The 26413-nt window shown below is 31.5% G+C and overlaps 1 non-coding gene across 1 annotated transcript; it reads right to left on the bottom strand.

The window, feature by feature from the left end:
* Positions 1-1975: 1975 nt before the first annotated feature.
* On the bottom strand, positions 1976-2077 carry LOC144249490 (small nucleolar RNA U13). Its single transcript, XR_013342236.1, has one exon. It is a non-coding gene; the product is annotated as a small nucleolar RNA U13 (small nucleolar RNA).
* Between the last annotated feature and the right edge of the window lie 24336 nt (positions 2078-26413).

Genomic DNA, 26413 nt, shown 5'->3' with positions numbered 1-26413 from the left:
ACTATGAGGGAAAAATGTATCACCTTCTTATCATGTCCTGTAGGGCTATCCAGATTTGTCTCATATTAGTCCCATTTTGGGGGCACTGTGAACTCGTTAAGCATTATTTCCATCAATTGTGATTGATTCCAGGTCACAGTGGCTTCAGCAGTAGTGTTTGGGACTTGCAGAGTTGCAGAGGGTATTTGGAATTGATTAAATCTATAAAATCTCCTCAGACCAGAGTCATGTATATTTATATGCAGTCATTTGAACCGTTGTCTCCTCTTGAAGATGGGAAAGACTGTTTACTCCTGTTCCAGATACATGAGTTCATTAAGATCCAGAGATTGCTCCTGTTGTCATATATGACTTGTTGGCAAAGGACGGAGAATGGGAAAGTGTCAGGTGTGGAAAAGTCTAAGTTCATGTAGTTCCATGTTAAGGTCTGTAAACAAGTCAGGATGGAGCCTGGCATTTTGCCAGAGGGAGTGGTTTGTGAGGTAACGCCAGCTGAGCCATTAAGTGTGGAGATTCCTTATTGGTTGACTGCTGTATCTAGTTTATGTTAATTAGATAAGCTCTGTGGAATGTATAAATATCACTCCTGTCCTACAATAAACGGCTCCCACTCCTGCTGTATCAACGTACACAAGTTGTTCTTCGTCACCCCTGGTTAATTTGCTGCAGCCGCACTGCAGCAGTTCCAGGTATCATTGAGCTGAGCATTTACTTTCACCAGTGCAGGCATCATATAAATTGCTCAGTATCCTTAGATAACAGGGAAAGAAAAAGAAGAGCAAACTCTTCTGAAAAGGATGGTGAATTATATACCACCTCAGCTAAAGAAGTAATTGAAAGTGAGAATGCCTGTGAAAGACAGCATGAAAGGATTGCTTTACTTTGTTTTGTTGTATCCATCCCTCATTTGAGGAGAATGTAAACAGTAGGAAGCTTTTCCATCCCAAAGTGAAAGGTGAAGGGCACCATAAGTATATTTTTAAAAGTATCTGTCAATGCTTGAATATTTTCCCACCCTCTACTCTATCAGCTATGCTGGTTGGCCAGTGGACAGCTTTCATGTCAATACTCCTTGTCATTTAGGATAAGGGAGTTTCCCATTGAAGCAAAGGTATTTAGGAAAAGAGTGACACTGCACCTATTATTGATATCATTTCCTATATATTTACCCAAATAAATTGAGTCTTCTCACTAAACCACTTATAGAGCTTGGTTAAATTGAGACTTCTCACTAAACCACTTATAGAGTTTGGTTTAATAGTAAATGGTTAAAACTTTCAGAAGATTAAAAACTCTTAAAGTAGATCTTTATATTTATTTCAAAAAATGTTGGAGGATATGGTATCCAAATATGATATTATTAGTTGAAAAACATATATTCAAGATTTTATATATATGTATATTTATTTTAAAAATATACATGTCAAACAGCAAAACCATTAGGTTCCAACTGTAATTACATTGTCAGTATTACTACATAGACCTTGAACTTAAATGTTTTTGCTTAGAATTTGTTGGTAATGTGTTTTTAATTTACTAAATGTGTTAGAATTTCATTTTCAAAAGTGTAATTCCATTTCCAATATTTTATTTTTTACTGATCTTCTCAAAAGAATGACAACAGAGCCTTAATTTATAAATGTGAACTTTAGGACCAAATTAACGTGTACATAATACATGTATTATCCTTTGTTCAGCATGTTTATCTTATGTATGTAATACAAATGGCAGATTAAATATCACCAGCCATTCATTGATTTATGATGGATTTACTGATTTAAAATTGTTATATCAAATAGACTCACCCCCTCATCATTTGTATAGGGCACTTAAATTATTTCTGCTTTTTGACTGCTATGTGATTATTTATTTGCAAGTTTTATTCATATGCTTTACTTTTCGTTTGAAATATTCCTAAAAATGCAACTGTTGAGTTATGCTTCTTTTTTTTTCTTTTTCTTTTTTTCAAAGTTCAGGTCATATGGGTAATGTGCCGATGTCATAACAAGGTTTAGAGAGAGGCACATCTCACACAATAGCTTGAACACCCAATCATCACGCTTATGAACTGAAGGATCCAGTTGCGCTTTTAATTTTTTTAAACTTCTGATTCACAATAGCTGAGCACTCTTCCAAAATTTTTAATTTACACTTTCACTAGTAGCATAGAAGGCCTTCTTTCTGTATTGAAGAGTAGTTACTTTTAGCTTTGAGAATTGGTTTAAATCTGTATCTCATTGTTGTAATTTGCAGCTTCTTGCTCCCTAATTTGAACTCATATATATTTTGAATTTACATATCAAAATTATTATTTCATATTTTTGTTAGACATTTTTATTTTCATCCATTTAATGTATTTTACCCTGTTTTATTTTTGCAATTATGTTATTGTTGAGTCTTTAATATACAGAAGTACATTATTTTTATTTGGCCAAATCAAAAAAAAATTGTGATTGCTTTCACCATTTTGTTTGTTTAATTTTTTTAATTTAAAAAGTCCTTTTTTGACTGTGCCTTTTCTCCTATAAACTCTCTAAATACTCAGAGATTAGAATTTTTGTCTTTCAGATGGCCTGACCCTTGTTGTAAAGCATGTCTGGTTATAAGCATTGTCTCTCTGTGATGCTATGGAAATGAGTTCAGATCACTGCCATGAGCCAACTATGTAATGTGTGTGTGTGTGTGTGTGTGTGTGTGTGTGAGCTCTGTGCATCCTAGCCATATGAGGGGATAGGTCTGGCATTGCATGCTGATTGGGCTGCATGATATAAGTGTGCCTTTCTTGTCACTCTGCTTGTGATCCCACACAGCACCTGAGATGAGTGTGACATGCCAAGATGTCAATCAATCTGCTGACCACAAGACATCAGGAAGCAAAACTCCACCTTATCCCCTGACTTATTTGGTGAAGTACATTCTATTGAAATTCCTTTGTTGGTCCCCCTATAAAAATAAAGAGATTCCGGGTGCACGCTCTTTTTTCCAGCACTCTTTCCAGTGTGGAAGCTGGAAGGTAGCAGAGCAGTTCTGCCCTTGATATGAAAATTACCTATGTGTCCTGTGCTTTGTTGTCATTTTCTTAGCTTAATGTTACAGCCAGCTCTTTTAAACTCAGTTCATCCCATCAGCGCGGGGTGCTGCAGCGAGATCACCTCACTGTTTCTCCACTCTCTGGTGGTTTCCCATTGCACTTTGGGCAGGGAAATGTGCTGGCCGCCTATTAGGTCTCTGAACTCATCTCCTACCTTCCTCAGACCCACATCATTTTCATCCAGTCACCCTTACTTTCTTATGTTATTTATTTCTTTATTTATTTTTAAAATATACCTGTAAATATGTGAGGTATTCCTCCCTCCCAAATTCATGTGTGAAATAATGCAAGAAATTTTACAGGTAAAACGATTGAATTATAAGAGTGTTAGCTTAATCAGTGCATTAATTCACTTGAATGGATAACTAGGGAGGTAGGTAGGATATGTCAGGAGAGGTGAGTCATTGGAGGTATGCCTTTGGAATATATATTATGTTCCTTGTGAGGAGTGCTCTCTTTCTCTGCATCCTGGTGGGAAGTCCTGAGCTGTTCTATGCCACATCCTTCCATCATGATCTGCGTCTCCTCTGGCCCAGAGCAATGGAGTTGGTTGTTTTGTTTATGGACCAAAACCTCTGAAATCATGAGCCCCAAATAAACTTTACTTTCTGACTAAAACACTCCTATTTTCCACTACCAGTTCCATTGTATAATTTTTTTAATGTGATAAAACACACCATAGTGTCATGGTTTGGCTTTAAATAGTTATTTATGTTTTAAAGAGATGTAGAAAGAAATGCATTATGATTACACAGAATGAAACTATTTTTTTTATTAATTTGTGCAAATTGTATATCTTCATCTTGTAACTTTTTTTGTAACTTTTTTTTTCAACCTGGTAAACTTCTCTTAAAAGTTTGTCTATTTTAGGTTCGATATTGTTAAATTCATACCTTTCAGTGATTGTCTTTATTTCAATTCTCTTAATTACATATAGTTTGGCCAGGAATAAATTTTTAGATTGACATTTTTTTCTTTTATTTCTTTCACTACTTTGAAATAATTCCCCGCCCCCTGCAATTTTTCAAGTGGAAGTTTACTGTCTTTCTGATCTTTCTTCTTCTGTATGTCATGTCTCCTTTCTTCTCTGGCTTTTTTCAAGATTTCATTTTTATCACTATCTTTAAGCATCTAGGTTTTCACATGCATTGGGGTAGTTTTATGTATGTTTCCCATGCTTGTAATTTATTGAGTTTTGATGGTTCATACTTTGTATTAAACTTGGAAAAATTATATATTATTTATTGAATTATATATTTATTTTCCCTGTCCTCTACTCTCTCTTTTTCCTGAATTTTACTCCACATACATTAGACCACTTAAAGGTTTTCCACAGCTCACTTAAGCTCTGCTCTTTTTTAATTCAGTATTTTTTCTTATTTCTGTATTTTTTACTGTTTTTTTCCTGCAGTTTTACAAATCTATAGTTGGCAGTGTATAATCTGAAATTAATCATATCAAGTCTATTTTCTCTCATTAATTTATTTTTATCTCTATAAATTTCATACAGGTATATTCATATCCTTTGTGTCTCTTGAACATGTACTATTTTTGTTTTTTCCTTTTTGAATGTATAGAATCTTATTATAATAAATAGTTTTATCTCCCTCTCTGCTTCATCCCATGACTCCATTCTTGGATCTGTTAATATTAATTAATGTTTCACCTTAGTATGAGTTATATGTTCCAGATTTTTTGCAGGTTTAGTAGTTTGTTTGGATTCAAGCTAATGTGAAGTTTGTTTTACTGTGTTCTGAAAACGTTTTTGTACTTATAAATATTCTTGGACTTTGTTTTAAGTTGTAGTTAAGCTACTTAGGAATAGTTTGATTATCTTCAAGACTGCTTTTACACACTATTAGGCAGGAGCAGAGCATCCTTTAGAGACAATTCCTCCCACTATTGAAGCAATATCTTTTTAAAATTACTTTAACAGTTGTCCTGAATTATAATATTTTTTACTCTGACTTGTACAAACTCAAAATAATACCTATTCTGTATGATCTGTAAGAATTGTTCCTACTGTATCTTTCATGTGGTCTTTCCCTGGTCTTGGGTATTTTCTTCACATTGATGATTATTGCTCAACTGAAGATGGTAAATGTATGTTGCTGTAAATTACTCTTCACTGATTCTCAGTCTTGTGAAGTATAGTTGCTTTCTTCTGATTGAACTCAGGAAGGCTGCTGGATCCACCTATAGTCCTTCTCCAAGATCACAGCCTGAAGACTCCCTCTAAACAAGAGTCTGAGGAAATCATAAGACCGGGTTCCTGGAATTAATGTCTATCTGATGTCCAATGTCATAAAACAGTTGTTTCATATATCTTGCTAAGCTTTATAGTTGGTTCAAGCAGAAGGGAAAATTAGATCCATTTTACTCATTTTTTTTCCAAAAGCATAAATTCAAAAGTAATGTCTAGAGCAGTGTTTAGTTATGAGTAGAGTCAATACTTGTCCATTCATGTTGCACAAGCAACATAAAAGGTAGTAACAGTTTTGAGTATCTCTTATCTGAAGTGCTTGAGACCAATAGTATTTTAGATTTTGTATTTTTTTTTTTACTTTGGAATATTTTCACATTCACTAGATATCTTGGGAATGGGACCCAAGTCTAAATATAATATTCATTTGTGTGTTATACATACCTTATAAACATAGCATAAAGGTAATTTTATGCAATATTTTCAGTGTGCTGTGTTTTGACTGCAATGCATCACATAAAGTAAGGTGTGGAATTTTCCACTTGTAGCATCATATCAACACTCAAAAAGTTGTTTTTATTTGTGTTGTTTCAGATTTCAGAGTTTTGGTTAAGGAATGCTCAATTGGCACTAGTTTTTCAAAATTAATTATTTGATTAAAAAAGTATAAGTTTATCTGGACCATGGAACCTATTAACTTTTGGATATTAAAAATTTATTAATTAATAAAAACACCAAGTTGCTTTATACAACCAGTTTAATTGAGTAACTTCTTCAATTCAATTTTTACTGGTTCTAAAACTCAAATAAAAGAAACAAGAAGCAAAACTTTATTTTTGTCATTTTCTCTAATGGTTAAATTGACTCTAGTAAACTTTTAGTATAGAAAGTGGAATCTGGCTATATTATGTGCCATATTTATTATTTAAACTCTGTGTACATTCACATATATTCATACATATTATTGACAAGTGAAAAAAGTTTAAAAATAATGCAATAATCAGAAAATCAAGCTTCACAGCAAGGGATAAACGATTAGAAAATATCAAACTATCAAATAGTGAATGACTCTACTTCAAATTCTAAAAAAATAGATTTAGATGTAGTAAAATTTTCAAGTATCTAGAAATACATGTAAACACACTTTTATAATTTTATTATATTTTGTTAAATCACTTTTTACTCTACAACCTTATCTTGCAATGTAAACTGTTTTTCTGAATATAAAAAATAAAAATAAAATTTGTAGTGATATGCGAGGTCTTAGCTCTGTTAACATGCTTTGGAAGTTAAGTGAATAAATTCTATCTCCTTAGTTACATTACTGATATGGAAATTTTGTCTTCATTTATCCTCTTTATTTTGTTAGTCCAAATTTCTCTTTTCATTTGTTTATTTCACCAACAATGGAGAGGACAATATTTTAGCTTTTAATCATAGAAATATATACTAAATCATATTATTTTTCTTTAATATTAATTTTTTAATGCTTTCTATATCACATGATAATATTGTTATAAGATTCTTCTTTATTTAGTCCTTGGAAGTGCAAATATAGTTCTAGTTTTTAGAACAAGAACAGATGCTATATCATTCAGATATTATCACCTTTCAGTGGCTACAATTACTTCATCCTTATCTATAGTTGTAAATTTCTATAAAACAAATTGCAGCTTTCTTTGAAAATAAGATAGTGATATTTTGTGTTGTGCAGAATAAAGAAAATAAATTGATAGCCATAGGAGGGCAAAATTAATCTAAGATAATAGCACTTTTTGGATATCAACAGGAGAACAGTTAAAAATGTGATAAATAGACTATATACCAACATGCCAGAACAGCACACCAGAAAAGTGGCACAATTTTATGCAAATATAGCAGCTTTTACCTTCAGGAGACATAAATAAGATAATTATTATAGCTCTAGCCAGCAGTTCTTAATTAAAAAGCTAATATTCAAAACTAATTACAAATGGAAACCATCCTATATTGCCCCAATATTTTATGCATTAAATGTTTCAACTTATGTAGCTTATTTTAATTATAAACAGAACAGTACAAAAATTATGATGTCACCCACTGTTATGCCACCAGAGCCATCACAGAAAAAGATCTGGACATGAGATTTATTATATTGAAATTATCACTATTTTCATTATTCAAACTTATAGATAAATCAATAAAGTCCTTTTAAAGTACATAATGTTCTTTTAATTTTCAATAATCAAATAAGTATGCATGTTTGATAACCTATTTGCATGTTATACACTAAATATTCTATATAGGTTGAGAAAAGAAAGTAATATACCACATAACTATCCATAACACTTAAATGAAAAATTCTGTGATACATGGGTTCAGGAACTTAGACATTCTCACTGTGACTAATTGATAAATCTTAACATTCGACTTTTTATATGTGTGGGAAAATGTTACATGATTTGAGTCAGTCTTGGAATCTATAGCTCTCTTTTCCTGATAACATTGCCAATGTTCATAAGATATTAATTCCTGAGGAATAAAATACATTTAGAGGAATTTGATTCTCTGATATATATATATATATATATATATATATATATATATCTTTTTTAATATTTATTTTTTAGTTTTAATTGGACACCAATAACTTTGTTTTATTTATTCATTTTTATGTGGTGCTGAGGATTGAACTCAGGGACTCGTATATGCTAAGTGAGCACTCTACTGCTGAGCCATAACCCCAGCACCTCTAAAATATATTTAGAAAAATTAAAGTATGTATTGCCATAAAAAGTATAGATTCATAAATCATTCAAAATACTTTTTAAAGGACCCTGATACATACAACCTAATCTCCCCACTAGTTCCTATTCCAGCCTATGAATATTATCAGTTATTTTAAAATTATTTGTCTTTATGTTCATATTATAATACCTTCTATGCTTTATTCTGTAGGTATTTATTAAACTTGTAACCTTATTATTCTGGGCATTTGTTTCCATAGACTGTGTATCTGAACTAATTAGGTACTCATACAAAAGGAGCCAGTTGAATCTATCAGTTTTTCTTTCAATTGTAAAGCATTATGAAATAATATAAAAGATCATTTGCTGTAAAGAAAAATACATTACCTTTTAAATGAATTATAATTTGTCAAGAATTTAGAGTCTTTTGTGTTTTTCATCATGTAAATCTACCAGCAAGCTAACCTGAGTGTTTTGTACATATAAAGTCTCAAATTCTTCCTATATATAAAATTGGTTTTAAACATAGGATTTCCTATAAGCAAGGTTTCTGTATCTCATGAATGTGGTGATTTATAGGAAATGTCTTAAGAATGAGATACAATGAACAATGCAATTACTAGAAAAATCAAATACCTTCATTTTGACCATTCTACCTGCACATGTTTGTTAGCCACTGTGCAGACACAGCTACTGTGAATGATAAAAGGAAAGATTAAGCGTCTCACAGATATCTTGGCCATTTAGGACATACTGCTCCACTGCACAGATATTTAATAGTGATGCACACTTTGAATCAAAGAAAACAAATGTTGTGTAGAAAAGTTGTGTCAAAAATACTAGCAAATTTTAATCATTTGCCAGGAAAAAAATGCTATAATAATTATTTTCATTTTTATAAACAGACTGATGTGTTGAGTTTTTTTTTATTTTTCTAACTAAAGATTAAGATATTGAGCTGGTACAAATTATAACTTTTGATTGCCAGAATATGTGCCCTAAATTGACTGTATTATATTGAATGACATCATTAATGAAGACTATCTAGAATATTTTTTGCGAAATTTACTTAATATTGAAAAACAGATAACAAAATGCTACTTTGGTAAAAATGAAAATATTAAGAATGGAATTTTAAAATAGACTTTAAAAAGACCAACTATTTGAAAGATGCATGGATCCTCAAAAGGTTTAAAAACTTAAGCTGTAAAAAAGAAAGACTGAGGAGAGAAATTGTAAGACAACAAATAGGTAGGTTATTCTTTACATTGACTGAAATGAATCCAAAGGGTTTCTAAAAGGATAGATTATTCAAAGAAATTCATTTTGAAGTTCCAGGAAATTTGGTGTATTTATACAGTTCTACTATATTGACAGCAGGTAAAGTAATTTAACATTTCAGTGTATCATTATTTTCATTTTTTTTTGCTATCAGAGGGACTGAAATAATGAATTTAATAGTTTATTTAAGTAGCATAACATTCTCAACTCATTCTTTTGCTTTCATGAGTTTTCTCTAGTCTCCTGTTGTAGTCTACCATATCCTTGTACAATTATTAGACAATCTTGTTCCTTAAGTCACCAGTTGGCTCCTTGGCAAGGGATTCTTCTTTTCTAAACCTAATTTCTTAGGTAAATTTGCAGAGTATAGACAAGCAACTGGTGAAGTTAGAATGAGGTAGTAACTCTGAAATGTGTGGCATAATCAAGTTCCTAGAACCATCTCTACTCCAGCCAAGATGAGATTTCAAAAAGTAAATCGAGTGTATATATTGTCAGGTGCTTTGAAAGAAGTGCTGAATTATGGATAATAGAGGGTGGGTGACAAGAACAGGCAGAAAGAGATATTGGTGCTTCATGGTAAATGAGCAGCAGCAAATCACTTCACTTGAGATTCTGGACCTAAATTGGTAATCATGCAATTATGCTTACCATTTTATGTCTCTGTGCTTTAAAAATCAGACCTGTTCCTCAAATATCTTAATGCATACATTTACAAGAAGAAATGCTTCCTGGTACTTATTCCATTAGATTTTTCAATTTTTTTCTCATTAACACATTCTACTTTCCTTTGTCACTGTTGGTAATTGAATTTTAGGAAAATTCTTGATGATTGTAAAATGATTATTAAAATGAAAATAACATGTCTAGAAAGGCTACAATTTGAATAAAATAGTAGAAATAGTTGTCATTAGAAAATTCATATCAATGAACTCATTGATAAGCTATGTGTTGAGTGCTGATAACTTGAAAAATTATTTTATACATCATTTACATTTCTAACATTTGGAAAAATTTAAGGCACCCAATTAGTTTACATAAATTAATCAATATTTTTAAAAAGTATCTGTTCTTTTTATTTCATTTTTAAAGTTTTTGATATAAGTAGGCTAGAGTTGTAATGGGGACCCTGTTTTAGAATATGGAAGTCTCTGGTAAAGTTGGTGACCCAAATAGTTGCAAATCTTCTACTCCAGGAGTGAAGGACCTGCTTAAGAAAATTATAATAGCTCAGATGAGCTGGAGTCTGGTAAGGAATACAGGACTCTCAGGACAATAATGTGTACTCTTGCTAAAAGTACAGAGTTTAATAGTCTTTATAATGAAAATATCCATAAACAAGGGAAATCAAGAAGTATGATCATAAAGAAAACAAATAGCTTTAACTAAAACTGTGGATTATTAATATAGTTTTTATTATTCTTTTAGTTATACATAACATTATTGTTTAATTTCACATAATTTTAAAGGCATTGAATACAATTTACTCTAATTCAATCTCCAATATTTCCCTTCCTTTTTCCCTCCCTCCACCTATTCCCTTCTGTCCACTCTACTAAACTTTCTGTTATTTACTTTTAGTTTCCTGTGTGTGTGTGTGCGTGTGTACGTGTGTGTGTTGTTAATTTCTTTTGGATATATATGATGATAAATTCACTGTTGTATATTCATTTATGTACATAGGAAATTTAGATAAGATTCATTAAGCCGTTCTTTTCTTATCCCATTTCTTTTCCCTCTACCTCGGTCCCCTTCATCTAGTCCAACCGTCTTTCTCCTTTATTGCTGAAATACCCACCTTTCCTTTTCTCTCTCTCTCTTTTTAATCCTTATTTTGGACTAGCATCCACATATCAGATAAAACATATGACCTTCGGCTTTCTAAGTCTGATTTATTTCACTTAGCATGAACTCCAGTTTCATCCATTTACTGGAAAAGCCATTTTCTTTATCCATTTATCTTTTGAAGGATACTTGGTTGGTTCCATATTTTGGCTAGTGTGAATTGTGCTATTATAAACATTGATGAGACTGCATCATTATAGCATGCTGATTTTGCATTTTTGTGTGTGTGAAAATACCAAGGAGGAGGATAGCAACGTTTTATGATGGTTCCATTCTTAGTTTTTGAAAAAGTTACCATACTGCTTTCTAGAGGGGTTTCATTAATCTGCAGTCCGACTAGCATTATTTCCCCCCATATTCTAGCCAATAGTCATTATTATTTGTATTCTTGATAATTGCCATTGTGACTGGAATGAGATGATATATCAATGGAATTTTGACTTTCATTTCGTTGATTGCTAGATATGTTGAAATGTTCTCATATATTTGTTGGCCAATTATATATATATATTTTTTAGTAAGTTCATCATTGGATTATAGGAAAATGATTGATTTATGTATGTTGATCTTCTGTCCTGCTACTTCACTAAATTTGTTTATCAACTCTAGTATTCTTCTGGTGGAATTTTTGTGTCTTCTAAATATAGGATCATATCATTAAGAAACAGAGATAATTTCACCTTACCTTTTTTTTGTATCCCTTTGATTTTATTCTCTTGTCTTATTGCTCTGGCTAGAGTGTTGGAGACTATGTTGAATAAGAATGATGAGAATGGGCATCTTTGTCTTGTTCCTGTTTTTAAAGGAAATGGTTTTAGTTTTTCTACTTTTGGTATGATGTTGGCTTTGGGTTGATATTTTATATATATAAAATATATATATATATCCATCCTTTACAATGTTAAGGTAAGTTCCTCTGATCCCTAGTTTCTCTGGTGTTTTAACCATAATTGGTTATTGCACTTTGTGAAATATTTTTCTGCATTTATTGAGATAGTCATGTGTTTCTTATACTTAATTCTGTTTATGTGATGAATTACATTTACTAATTTGCATAAGCTTAACCAACCTTGCAACCCAGGAATGATACCCACTGATTATGATGCAACATTTTTCTAATATTCAACATTAATTTTATAGTGTGTTAAGTGAAGACAAGGCCACACAATGAAGAGGCATCTTGTTTGTACCATGCCTGCAGTGAGTGCAGGTCAGAAGATTCACACTCCATGTCCTGATAGAATTACACAGCATTTGTATTTTTAAAACTCCTTTTTGTGTATGTGTGTTTTTCTGTGTGTTGTTTTCATGTAAACTATAATTTTTTAATTTAATCCAATCCATTCTTTATTAAAAATATATTTTTTGTAGATGAACACAATATCTTTATTTTATTTATTTATTTTCATGTGGTGCTGAGGATTGAACCCAGTGCCTCATGCGTGCTAGGCAAGTGCTCTACCACTGAGCTATACCCTCAGCTCCTCCAATCCCTTCTGTACATAATTTGGTAGAAAATAAATAATTTAAAAATTAATATCAAGCAAGGATGGGTTAGAATGTTACAATTACCTACAAGGATCATTTTTTCTTTAAATACTAAAGATTTGAAAGTACTATGAATTTTCTTCAAATATTTATTTAAATATAAGATTTTCTAATTTGTCCTTTTGCCTTTGTCTTCCATAAATGAGGGGATAATTAAACTCCTGGATTAAATATAGTGTAGGGAACTGTTTTAAAACTAACTCACCTATGTGTGTGTATTGGCCGTGGGAGTGCTATGCTCAGTAGCTCATAGAAATTTCTATTACTTTGTTATATAAATACTGTAGCTAATTTCAAACTCTCCATAGTTGACCCTGAACACAGAATTAGGAAGAGATATGCACAATTATCTCTGATGAGTATGTGCAAGACAGCTCCACCAAATCACGAGCTTACATGCCATGTTGGAAAGAATATTTATATTGGACCTCTCTCCTCAAAAGTGTTTTTATGTTAATAAATCATATTCTATCAACTATTCAAAAAAACTAATATTTTTTATTATTAATCAGCACAAAGGTCAATACTTTCTCAATATCTTTAAAACACTTTCATTATTATTCATTTTGAAAGTGTATCAAATACTTCTATGTCATAAAAACAGGGTAGAAGAAATAATTATAAAAGAAAACAAATAAAACATAGAGCCATCTGCCAAGTCTACAGTATTGGATGAACTCATACTGTGTGACCACTGCTATACAAGTTACTCTAGAAAGGTAGAAATAAAACATAATTATTGCTTATATAATGCCTTTAATTTTGCATAGCTTACATAATCACTAAACATATATCGATGGATTTTTTTTTCTTTACACGTGAAGAAATGCTGCTATTTAAAGTAATTTGTGTTATTTTGCCCAAACTAAGATTTGAAAACAAATTTAAATTATAACAAAATGCATCCTTTTCTCAATGCACTTAAATAATTAGTATTCCTCAGCAAATATTTTTGAGTGCTGTGCAAAACTAAGCACATTTAGTGATGAAAAATACACTCACCTCCCCTCAAAAACTTGAGATACTGAAGAAAGCAGAGATAATTGTAAAGAAAACTGGGCTTTAGCTTGAATGCATGTGTTTCTAAAGTTTAATATATTTAGGATCCAGGGATTTGGGCAATTGGGTTTGAGAAAAAAATATTTTAAAAATATTTTTTAAAAAATAAATTTTAATTTAGGTTTAAAAGAAATAGTTTTGTATGAAAATAACCCACTGTGATATGGCATCTTGAGGGCATAAGCTAAAAGGCAAATGCCGGGGTCCAACTTAGAGACTAAATTAGACAGATCTGTGGAGATAAAATGATGATATCAAATTGAAAAATATTTACAAGTTAGAATCCATAGAAAGGAAAGAGAGATTTGTATATGCTATTGTTGACCTGTTTACATTTCGCTGATGAAGTGCCCAATTGGGAACTGCTGTCACAAACTATGCTTCTAAGGAACATGATTTAAAAGAGACATCAAGGATGTCTTAATTTTATAACCAAACAAGGTAAAGCAATTATTTGCAGGTTAATGAATGTATTCTGTTCCCAGCATTTTGGTCTCAATCTATTGGTTTATATGCCATCCCTCAGGATGAACTACAGCTTCATAAATTAGTACGTAAAATATTTCATATTGGTAGGCTTGCTATTGAGCCTCCAGATCTCTGCACTTTTTGTTAAAGATGATTAAGAACTTTACCATCCACAAATGTACATATTTAGCACATAATTAAATATAGTATTCTTAGATTTGTTCCTAATGTATGACCAGTTTGAAACAACATCACTGTGTAACAATTTCTTTTGTGTCTAATGAAATATATTCTTCTTTAGACATAAGATAGATGGCCTGATTTTCTAGTTATTTTTAAATGAAGTATGTACTAGAGATTATCTCTTTTAATTGAATGGTTCTTGACACAGGATTTTATAAGCATTTACAGATAGTGAACTTATAAAGAAAGTTTTTTTATATGTTAAAGATTTTTGATTTGATAATACGTAGTTTTAATTTGCATTTCTCTGACTGCTAGACACGGTGAGCATTTTTTCCTGTACTTGTTGATTGATTGTATGTCCTCCTCTGAGAAGTGTCTGTTCAGGTCCTTGGCCCATTTGTTGATTGGGTTATTTGTTTTCTTATTGTTTAACTTTTTGAGTTCTTTGTATATTCTTGATATTAGGGTTCTATCTGAAGTGTGAGGAGTAAAAATTTGTTCCCAGGATGTAGGCTCCCTATTTACCTCTCTTATTGTTTCTCTTGCTGAGAAAAAACTTTTTAGTTTAAGTAAGTCCCATTTGTTGATTCTTGTTATTAACTCTTGTGCTATGGGTGTCCTATTAAGGAATTTGGAGCCTGACCCCACAATATGTAGATCGGAGCCAACTTTTTCTTCTATCAGACACAGAGTCTCTGATATGATATCAAGCTCCTTGATCCATTTTGAGTTAACTTTTGTGCATGGCGAGAGAAAGGGATTCAGCTTCATTTTGTTGCATATGGATTTCCAGTTTTCCCAGCACCATTTGTTGAAGATGCTATCGTTCCTCCATTGCATGCTTTTAGCCCCTTTATCAAATATAAGATAGTTGTAGTTTTGTGGATTAGTCTCTGTGTCCTCTATTCTGTACCATTGGTCCACCCGCCTGTTTTGGTACCAGTACCATGCTGTTTTTGTTACTATTGCTCTGTAGTATAGTTTAAAGTCTGGTATCGCTATACCGCCTGGCTCACACTTCCTGCTATACCATCTCACTCCAGTAAGATTGGCAGCCATTATGAAGTCAAACAACAAGAAGTCCTGGCAAGGATGTGGGGAAAAGGGTACACTTGTACATTGCTGGTGGGACTGCAAATTGGTGTGGCCAATTTGGAAAGCAGTATGAAGATTCCTTGGAAAGCTGGGAATGGAACAACCATTTGACCCAGCTATTCCCTTCTTGGACTATTCCCTAAAGACCTTAAAAGAGCGTACTATAGGGATACTGCTACATCGATGTTCAGATGTTCATAGCAGCACAATTCACAATAGCTAGACTGTGGAACCAACCTAGATGCCCTTCAATAGATGAATGGATAAAAAAAAAATGTGGCATTTATACACCATGGAGTATTACTCTGCACTAAAAAATGACAAAATCATGGAATTTGCAGGGAAATGGATGGTATTAGAGCAGATTATGCTAAGTGAAGCTAGCCAATCCCTAAAAAACAAATGCCAAATGTCTTCTTTGTTATAAGGAGAACAACTAAGAACAGAGCAGGGAGGAAGAGCATGAGAAGAAGATTAACATTAAACAGGGACAAGAGGTGGGAAGGAAAGGAAGAGAGAAGGGAAATTGCATGGAAATGGAAGGAGACCCTCATTGTTATACAAAATTACATATAAGAGGAAGTTAGGGGGAAAAGAAAAAACAAGGGGGAGAAATGAATTACAGTAGATGGGGTAGAGAGATAAGATGGGAGGGGAGGGAAGGGGAGGGTTGATAGTAGAGGATAGGATAGGCAACAGAATACAACATACACTAGTATGTCACTATGTAAAAAAGTGGATGTGTAACTGATGTGATTCTGCAATCTGTATATGGGGTAAAAATGGGAGTTCATAACCCACTTGAATCAAATGTATGAAATATGATATGTCAAGAACTATGTAACTATGAACAACTAATAATAAAATTTTAAAAAGATACCTAGTTTTAATTTTAAGAAATAAAGATATTTACAAACACATCTGATTAAAATCATGAAAAATTAATGAAAATGTCTTTAATTTTTATGGTTACATTGATATATGCAGAATAGGTATTTTTATCTGTTTAAGGATTGTCTGGATTGCAGCTTCCATGTGAATTTGTACTTATTATCTGCATGAAAGATTCATAAAACCCTCTGTGATTGCCTTTTATATAGGACATTAATTTTCTCAAAACTTTAAATATCTATAGGTCTTGACAATATCATTGTGATCCTGGAGGATGAATCAATTTTTCATCTTAATTAAGCATTCAAATAATTGAATGGAAGAGGATTCCCATTTCGTTTAACCTCCTCTTGTCAACTATGTACTTTATGCTATTTACATTTGTCCAATTTCATATTTTCAAGACCTATGTATTACTCACCTAGAAAGTTAGATATAATATGCACAAATGTTTAGTTAACTAGTTCCAGTAAGTAAAACTATATTCATTTTGTATTGCATTATTAACTCTAAGATGAAATCTCTTGAAAAAAATAAATATTCTTGTAAATGAGAGCACCATGTTTTCTCATTTGAAGGTGTTCATTGAGATGTTCCAACTATAAAGGTGAAATCATTTTTTACTCTCTCTACTTCCATATGGTGCTATATGGAATCCATTGCTAAGATATAATTATTCTAGCTTCAAAATATTTATTGAACCTTGGACCCCGTACATATATGAGAATTCACTTGTTTTCTGCTTTCAGAATGCCCACGTTTCGCAGAGTTGTGCCATAATGACACATTTCAATAAGTTCTGTGGTTATGCATACTGCATAATTCAACCTGATAACAACCTTATAAAAATTTTAAATTATGGTAATATGAGAACCAGATCTTACCAATACTTAAATGTTTACATTTATTTTAGAAAATAAGCATGGAATTAAAAAAATAATCTTCCTTTGTAGTAAGCCAATAGCTAACATTATGCTGAATGGAGAAAAGCTGAAATCTTTCTAAGAACTGGAATAAGACAAGCATGACTACTTTCACCACTTTTATTCAACACAGTGCTAGAAGACCTAACCAGAGAAATCCATCAAGAGAAAAAAATAGGAGACAACCAAAACTGGAAAGAGAAAGCTCAATGATTTCTCTTTGTAGATGTCATGATCTTGTATACAGAAAACCTCAAAGACTCTGTCCAAAATATGTTAAAACAAATAAATTAATTCAGATAAATTGCATGATAAAAAATTGACATATAAAAATAAGTGGCATTGCTATATTCCAATAGTGAACTATCTGAATTAGAGATTAAGAAAGCAATCTTATTAACAATAACTACAAAATATTAAAATACTGAACAAATTTAACCAAAGAGGAAACATATATTTACAATGAAAAACATAAAGCACTGATGAAAGAAATTGAAGGGAACACAAAAAAGTGGAAAGACATTCTATATAAAATTTTCATAGTACCAAAAGCAATTTTAAAAGTCAATGTAATCCCTATCAGAATATCAATGACTGTAAAGAATTAGACAAAATAATCTTAAAATGTATACAAAACCTCAAAAGATCTCTGAACAACCAAAGCCATCTTCAACAAAATCAACAAAGCAAGGGATATTGCACTAACTTAAAAATATAGAAGGCTACAGTAATCAAGACATCATGTTATTGGTATAAAACAGACACAGACCAATGGAACACAATAAAGAGCCTAGAAGTAAACTCACACATCTACAGCCAACTAATATTTCAAAAAGGTGCTAATAACACTTATTGGAAAAAAAATACCGTCTTTTCAACAAAAGGTGCTGGGAAAATTGGATAGCCACAAACAGAAGGATAAAACTAGACCCTTTCCTCTCATGAGATAATATATTTTTAAATGGACTAAAGACTTAAATTGAAGGCTTTAAAAATATAAAACTACTAGAATAAAGCATAGGGGAAGTGATTCATGTAAGTGGAATAGAACAATATATTTTTTGATAAGTTCTAAAAGTATAGGAAACAAAAGCAAAAATAGACAAATCAGATTACATCAAACAAAAATGGTTTTAACAGCAAAGAAAACAGCAGGGAAAAGACAACCTATGAAATAGGAAAAAATGTTTGTAACCTAATACAGAGTTGATATCTAGAATTTATAAGGAATTCAAAAAACCCAATATCAACAAAAATTAATAGGTGAAAGCTCTAAATAGACATTTCTCATGACATTAAGTCATAGAAGTGTCTTTTTATAAAGAGTATTTAATGTCAATTATCATAAGGAAATACAATCAAAACTAACATGAGATATCTTCTTACTTTAGTAAGAATGTCTATTATCAGGCTAAGGATAGCAAGTCTTGGCAAGGATGTGGAGAAAACAAACACTTGCACATTGGTGGTGTGAATGTGCAAGTTAGTTCAACCATTATGGAAAACTGTATGCAAACTCCTCAAAAATTAAAAATAGAACCCCTATATGTGTGAACCTGCAATCCCATTTCTGGTACATGTACAAAGGAAATGAAATTAGTATGTTGAAGACATCTACACTTCCAGGTTCATTGCATCACTATTTATAATAGGCAAGAAATGAAAACAACTTAAATGCCCATCAACTGATGAATGGATAAAACAAAAAGTGGCACACATACACAGTGGAATACTGGTAAGCCATAAAAACAATGAAGTCCTGTCATTTGTGATAACATGGATTGAATTGGAGATCATTTTTAAATGAAGTAAGTCAGTAAGTCAGGAACAGTAAGATAAGTACCACATGATCTCACTCATGTGGAATCTAAAAATAGAAGATGATATCATAAAAGTTGATAGAATGGTTCGAGAATAAAGGAACCTCAAGGATAAGCAAAGGTTGATCAGTTTGTATTATATTACAGTCAGATAGCAGCAAGAAGTTATGGGTTGGTATTGTATAATAGTGTGACTATAGATGACAAATATGTACTACATATTTCCAAAAGGAAGAAGAAAAAAATTTGAAAGTTCTTACTAAAATAAATGATGGATAATAATGGATAATAATGTCCATCACATTCCACAAAGTACATGTATAAAGACATGAACTGGTGTGAATATACTTTGTATACATCCAGAGATATGAAAAAAGTGCTCTACATGTGAAATAAAAATTATAATGCATTCCGCTGTTATATATGAATAAAAAATAATAAAAATTAAAATTAAAAAAAGAAATGATGGATTAGGATTATTTTGCTTAACCTTACTTAAACATTACATAATTCATGCATGTATCAAAATATTTACTACCTCATTAATACATTCAATTTGTATGTTTTTGTGTGTGAATTAAAATTAAATGTAATCTAAATAAAATAGAAATGAATAATTTTCTCTCAGGATTGAAACATAAATCCATTTCTTGATCAATGGAAAATCTTATTTAGTTGTGCAAAATCAACTTTAATATATTTTTTATGTTGCTTTTCAAGATCTAAGCAAAAGAATTCTTGTGCTGGGTACAGTGGCACATACCTGTACTCCTAGAGATTCTGAAGGTTGAGGGGGCAGAATGGCAAGTTCAAGTTTGAGGGAACATTTCTGCACTTAATGAGAACCTGTGTCAAAATAAAATAAATTTAAAAGAAGGTTTTGGGATGTTGATCATTGGTAAAACACCCCTTGGTGTATTTTCCAACATCAAACGTATTTTTGACCATGTTAATATACTACCTGATATAAGAATGGGAGGTTCAATAATTATGTTTTTAATAACTATGAGAGTAAAACAAAAGTCATGTTAGAAGGCTTGAAACATATATTTCTGAACATTTTGTTTGGTATTTAAAATCTCTTGTCTGGCAGAATTAAATTTATTTTTAAAAATTGAGCTTAATGAATAAAAACATAGTGTTTAAAGAGTCACGTGGTAAAACAGATGAACCTTTCATACCTAAGGTGTGTATAATTTATTATTTACACAATATTGGTATTTGAATGTTCAAGATCCTATAGATTTATGGTGACTCTATACCATTTCTGTATAAAGATGATTATAGAAGAAATTAATTTTTCTTCCCTTTTTTATTTTATTTTTTTTTAGTTATACATGACATTAGGAATCATTTTGACAAAAAAGCATGGAATATAGTGTGTTCTAATTCAGTCCCTGTACTTCCTCTTTGCCTGATCTTCTTCCTTCCCTCATTCTCTTCCTTCTACTCTTTTGATCTTTTTGCTATTGACTTAATATTTTTTTTTAAATTAGTGTCTTGTGGATGTACAAGATGGTGAGATTCACAATGGTATATCTATCTATCTATCTATCTATGAATGGCAGGTCAGACTTATTCCACTGTCTTTCTCTATCTCAGCTCTCCCACTTTCTTCATTCTCCTTGGTCTGCACCAATGATCATTCTTCTGTTCTTTCTTTATTTATTCTCCCTATCCTTATTTTGGATTAGCTTCTGCATATCAGAGAAAACATTCTAGCTTTGCATTTATTTTTTCTTTGTATTCAGTTTTCTTTATATTGGGGATTTAAATTTATTTTAAAATTAAAATTACAATTTGTTTTAAATAAGTATTTATTTTAAATAAATTTAAGTTTATTTTAAAATTTACTTCATTTATTAGATGGTGTCAAGTTCCAAACGTTTACTATTATTGCTCTTTTCCTATAATCAAATTATTCTGAGAATATACTGTCACTTTGTTACTTGGGATTAAAAAGAAATAACATAGGACTAAACAGTAGCACTAACAGAATGGTTGACTTCTGCTTAATTTTTATGGTATCACAGGCATCTTTGAACCAGTATCACAGAACCAAAAACTCAGAAATTATCTTTTATTATGTTAAAATTTTTAAATGCAATCATGTATGAATAACTGTCAAGGAGATTTACAGGGTGGGCTTAATTTTTATGAATTCTTAATTATGAATAAATTTATAATATGCCATTTTTGAATCAATAGATTTCTTAAAATAATGTGCCTATTAAGGGACCAATAAATAACCCTAAGACATTTGAAGTTAATATTTCTGTTATTCTAAAATATTTTGTATTAAATCTAATTTTTGTATAGCATTTTATAAATAATTTTATAAATAATACATGGAGTTCCAACTAAAGCTAAAAAATATGAAAACTGTAAATGATAATTTGTATTTTGATTATATTTAGAAGTTAAAATGTTTATTTTTGTTTTTTATTCTTTTTTTTACAAGTACTGGTTATCTGTTATAACCTGCAAATTAGGTGGCAATTAGGTTTCTATATAAAATGATATGAGTTTAGTGAAATGCTTTCTTTGTTTCTGGACTATGCGAACTATCATTTGAACAAAATGTAATATTTGAGGAAATTCTAGTTAGTGACCGTGGATCCTCTATAATTACTTATTTAATGAATGTTTATATGGTAAAGCATCACTGCAATGTTTTATACTGGAAAAGGAGCATATATAGTGCCTCTCTATCTCTCATTTCCTTTCCAAATATGCATGACACAATCAGAATGATAATTCTTTTGAATACAAAGAAAAAAATAAATGCAATAATCTTAAATGAAGCTGTAGGGTGTCAACTAGAATGGGTAAAGTTTTTTCTAGTCTCCAATATTTTCTCTATGTTTACATTGTTCATCCCAATTCACCACAGGATACTATGTGTCAGAGACCTGATAGGATAGAAATGGAATATTCAAGATGGGTTATTTAGAAGAGTGAGGAAGTACTATAAAAAGGATATAAAAAGTCAACACTGAGTCACCCAGTGCTGGGGGAATTACTACTGCTTCTAGGTGTCAAGTGGCAAGAACAGGGAGTAATTAATTAATCCAAAAAGAATTGCTTTAAGTTTGGAAGAGCCCTCCTGTGGAAGGAACCAAATTCCTGTCTCCTGAAGGAGAAAGCTTGAAAAAAAAAATAGCACCCTTCTTTACTCCCTTGTCCTCTCCTAAAATGCATTATTCCATCTTCCTCTCCTAAAATGCATTACCCTAAAGTGCAAGAGCAAACCAGAAGCCCAGGGCCCAGTGATGCCATCCTTGAAGGTCGAGTCTCCCAGGAAAGCATGAGCTAATGAGAAATAAACAACATAAATGCAACCACTGTTGATAGTTCAAAATACTCAAAATCTGTTTAGGAAAGGAGATGATTCTTTTGAGATTGTTGACAACCAACAGGAATGTCCTTAGCAAGGGGGACTTTGTAGGTTTTTCATCCATTAAAAACAAAATGCAACTAAATAAATTCTACTAGCATTCTCTATTAACTGTAATCTTCCTACATCCTTTTTTCCCTTAGCATTTCCTATTATGTACACTATGTGAAATTGAATACTGCCCTCGGCTGAATATGTGATTACTCTCTTCTTTGTCACTAATTGCAGTGGATACCCTGTCATTAGGCAAAAAAGGCAGGCTGCTAATGATCTAATTCCAACATTCTCATTCAAATTACTCAGTATTCTGGCCCTGTCACTGATTAATTCTGTCATCCTACTGCCCACGCAATTAATAAAATTATACTCAGTAAGTATGCCAGATGCTATGAATTTTGATGTTGAATATTCATGTGTTAATATGAAAGTATCTGAAGCACTCTTAAATTTTGAAAATATGTATAGACTGAAAACTCTTAACTTTAGTTATCTGTCAACATTTGACATATTTTAACTTCATTTACTATTTTTGCTAATGCCCCAAATAATGATTCTTCAAATTGTTAGACGTTTATTTTACTTAATATTACCATAGCCCTTTTTTGTTTGTTTGTTTTGGAATATACATAGTCTAAAATATTGCCTGTCATATAGTAAGCTCTTAATAAATAAATACTGAGTATCTGAATGAGTCAGATTTCATGGTCTTTCTCCTCAGGGTTCAAAGACCACAGGCTGTGCTGCCTATCATGATGTAAGAAACAAACCACATTTTATTAGCTATAGTGAAACTCAGGAGCAGTTGAAGACTGAGTCACAGATAAGTATAGAGAAATACTATTATTAACTTTCTATTAAAAGATGAAACAATCCCTTAATGATCTCCAAAATTCATGTTAATGTCCAAAATTTGTGACATATGTTAATGCATATCCAACATAAGATTTTATCAAACTGTGTTACTTTACTTTGAAAACTCTTTTCCTGTTTTCCATGGAGAAATTTTCAAGAAGTTAAGAAAATATCTGGAAGGGGTAGATACTCCTATTATCAATTTTCTAAGGAAGAATTTCTGAGGTATAAAACTGAAATAAAAATTCCAGCTCATGACATTTAAGGAAAAATTCCAATGGCTCTGGGGATCGTGATTTCAAAGTTATAGACTTTGAAGATTAATTCTATGATATTTGAAATTTCAAGTCATATACATTAACAGAAGAATTTGTTCAACAGGGCAAAGTCATAAATTTCAAGAGCACAGGCATATGATTCTGAAAGAGTTATCTAAATTTATCCTACCTTCCTTGCCTTGTGGAGGCTAAAATGCAAAGTCAAGCTTAACTACTCTCAGTTGTGGTCAGATGGGGCTCTCTGGACAAAGTATTATTTTGTTTTAGCCTAGAAGACAACATAACATCATACTTTAATGGCTGATCAAAAACAAAAGATTATGTAAACAAAGGCAAAGTTGGGAGCAACAAAAGTTGCAGTTAGTTTCACTATCCAGGCATCAGTAAATGAGGAAAATCACACTTCAATTGTTTCAAAGAAAATGCATTAATAAAATTAATTAATTTTAAGTTTTCCAATATTGTCATGTAAGTTAAACATGGAAATAAGAGACTTTGAAATATTTCCAGAGTCATTTAGAACTGCAAAATCTATAAGCATAATTTAAAAATATTCCTCTGTAGCTTGCTTTCCCTTTTTCATCCAACAAACATGAATTGTTCTCATATTTGTATACTTTATTCTGTCTTTTCTGTTGACAGATTTTGAGCTCATTTTTGTCTTTGTGATTTACTCATAGATCTCTGGCTCTAGCCCGAAACTTTCCCTGATTGATTAGTTTCTACTGGATTCATAAAGAGAACATTTAAATTGTAGTTGGGTTCTACAACACTTAATCTCTGAGTCTCAGCTTCCTCATCTGAAAAGTTGAAAAATCTCATTGCATAATGTGTAGCCATTGTACTCTGTTTCAAAATCAAATGCCCCTATATTATCTTTTACACATATTTTACCTTTGCATTTCCTCTGCACCTACCATGACTGTGGTCATCATTATGTTTTGCTTATGCGTGTTTGACAGAAATATTACTATCATGTATACTTGTAATTTCTGTCAAAATGATCACCTCTCAATGGTGCTTGGATTAAAACCTACAAACTTCAGAGACAGGACAAGTTGACCAAAAATTGCATTGTAATTTATTCTAGCAAAGAACTTAACAACAACTTTCAGTAAACTACTTGGAAACTACTTGTTATTGAAATATAACTATTGCAATCTCAACAACTAAATACCATGATAACTGAGGTTTAGCATTTACTTCACTCTGCAAGATCTTAGGAAGAACTGTTACTTGAGTGCACACAATTATACATTCCCCTATGTGTTACAGATTAAGCATCTGGCCTGGCTAGCAAAGGAAATAAATAATCCCAAGAATTTACTTCCTGGTACAGAATTAGGATTTATTGTAATGTAACTCTTTCCAATAGTATTTATTATTTCTTTATTATTATTATTTATTCCCTCAGTTACTCTACAGGCTGGAAAAAATGATGATTAATCCATTGATTATTTTTATGCCAAGACAACTAAGTAATTTTTAAAATTCTGTAAACAAATTACTATAATTTTAAAATGTTCTTCTATCCCTAAAGTCATATTAAAATTCAATTCAATTCCATTTTTAGAGAATTTCTAATATGTGAGACATATATCTGACTTATTTAGAAATAAGTGAATGTATAAGTAATCTTGTGTTTCAAACAAAATTTGCATAAGCAGATAGTAGTAGAAGTTTCAAGATCTAATGCAGCATCATATCTAAGAAGAAAAGTTATTTCCATACTATTTCTGATGTTTATAACTAGGTTTCTATGCATCTTCCAGAAAAGAAAAAGAGGAAAATATCATTCATTTACTCTAAGTAATACAGTATTTGCAATGAAAATTAAGTGTTTTGGGTTTGGTATGACTTTGTTAGGTAATTAAGAATCCCACAGTTAAAATACAAGGATTAATTTATGATTTCCAATTATAGTATAAACAATCAGTCTTGAGTGGTATGGTGACACATGTCTATTCCCTCAGTTACTCTACAGGCTGAGTGAGGCAGGAGGATCAGAAATTCGAGACTGGCCTGGACAACTTAGAACCTGTCTCTCAAAATAAAAATAAAAAAAGGGATGAGGACATAGCTTAGTTCAGAGAGTGCCCTGGGTTAGATCCCCATCAACACACACACACACACACACACACACACACACACACAAATGCACATTAGCTCGGTGGCAGAGTGCTTTCTAGCATGTACAAGGCACTGAGTTCAATTCTCAGTACCATTAAACAAATAAATAGAAGTTGAGAAACCTACTTGCATTTATTAAGTTGCTAAATGTATAGTAGACAATATAATAGAATGGAAGTTAGAACTCCTTTGCTCTTAGATTTTGCATAAAATCAGTTATTCCACCTGATATATATCTTCTAAAATGTTTGGGTTCTTTATTTATCTGTAATAATAAAATGTTAGGGTTACATACACTCTAATCTTCCTTCCATACCTAGTCAATTTTAATAATTGGGATAAAATTTCAAATAAAAGAAGGTAGCATAATAAAGTATAAAACTCTGATCTAGTTACCTTCAATCTTCTATATTATGCAAATTTGCAAGATTGTGACAGTCTGTGTGACTGTTTTTAATGATTGTTTCATAACTCTTGCAATGAATGTGTTACTGGGAGGAAACCAGAACAAGTGTGAAACCTCTGCTACAATACAAAAACAAAAAGAATTCTATTCTAGTGCATTTTTACTTCTTTGGTTAATATGGCACTAGAACTATGTCAGCTCCTTATAGGAAATT

The sequence above is a fragment of the Urocitellus parryii genome, chromosome 1, assembly GCF_045843805.1.
Source record: "Urocitellus parryii isolate mUroPar1 chromosome 1, mUroPar1.hap1, whole genome shotgun sequence".
Lineage (NCBI taxonomy): Eukaryota > Metazoa > Chordata > Mammalia > Rodentia > Sciuridae > Urocitellus > Urocitellus parryii.
The sequence above is the reverse complement of the archived record's forward strand: the minus strand, read 5'-3'. Positions and strand labels throughout refer to the sequence as shown.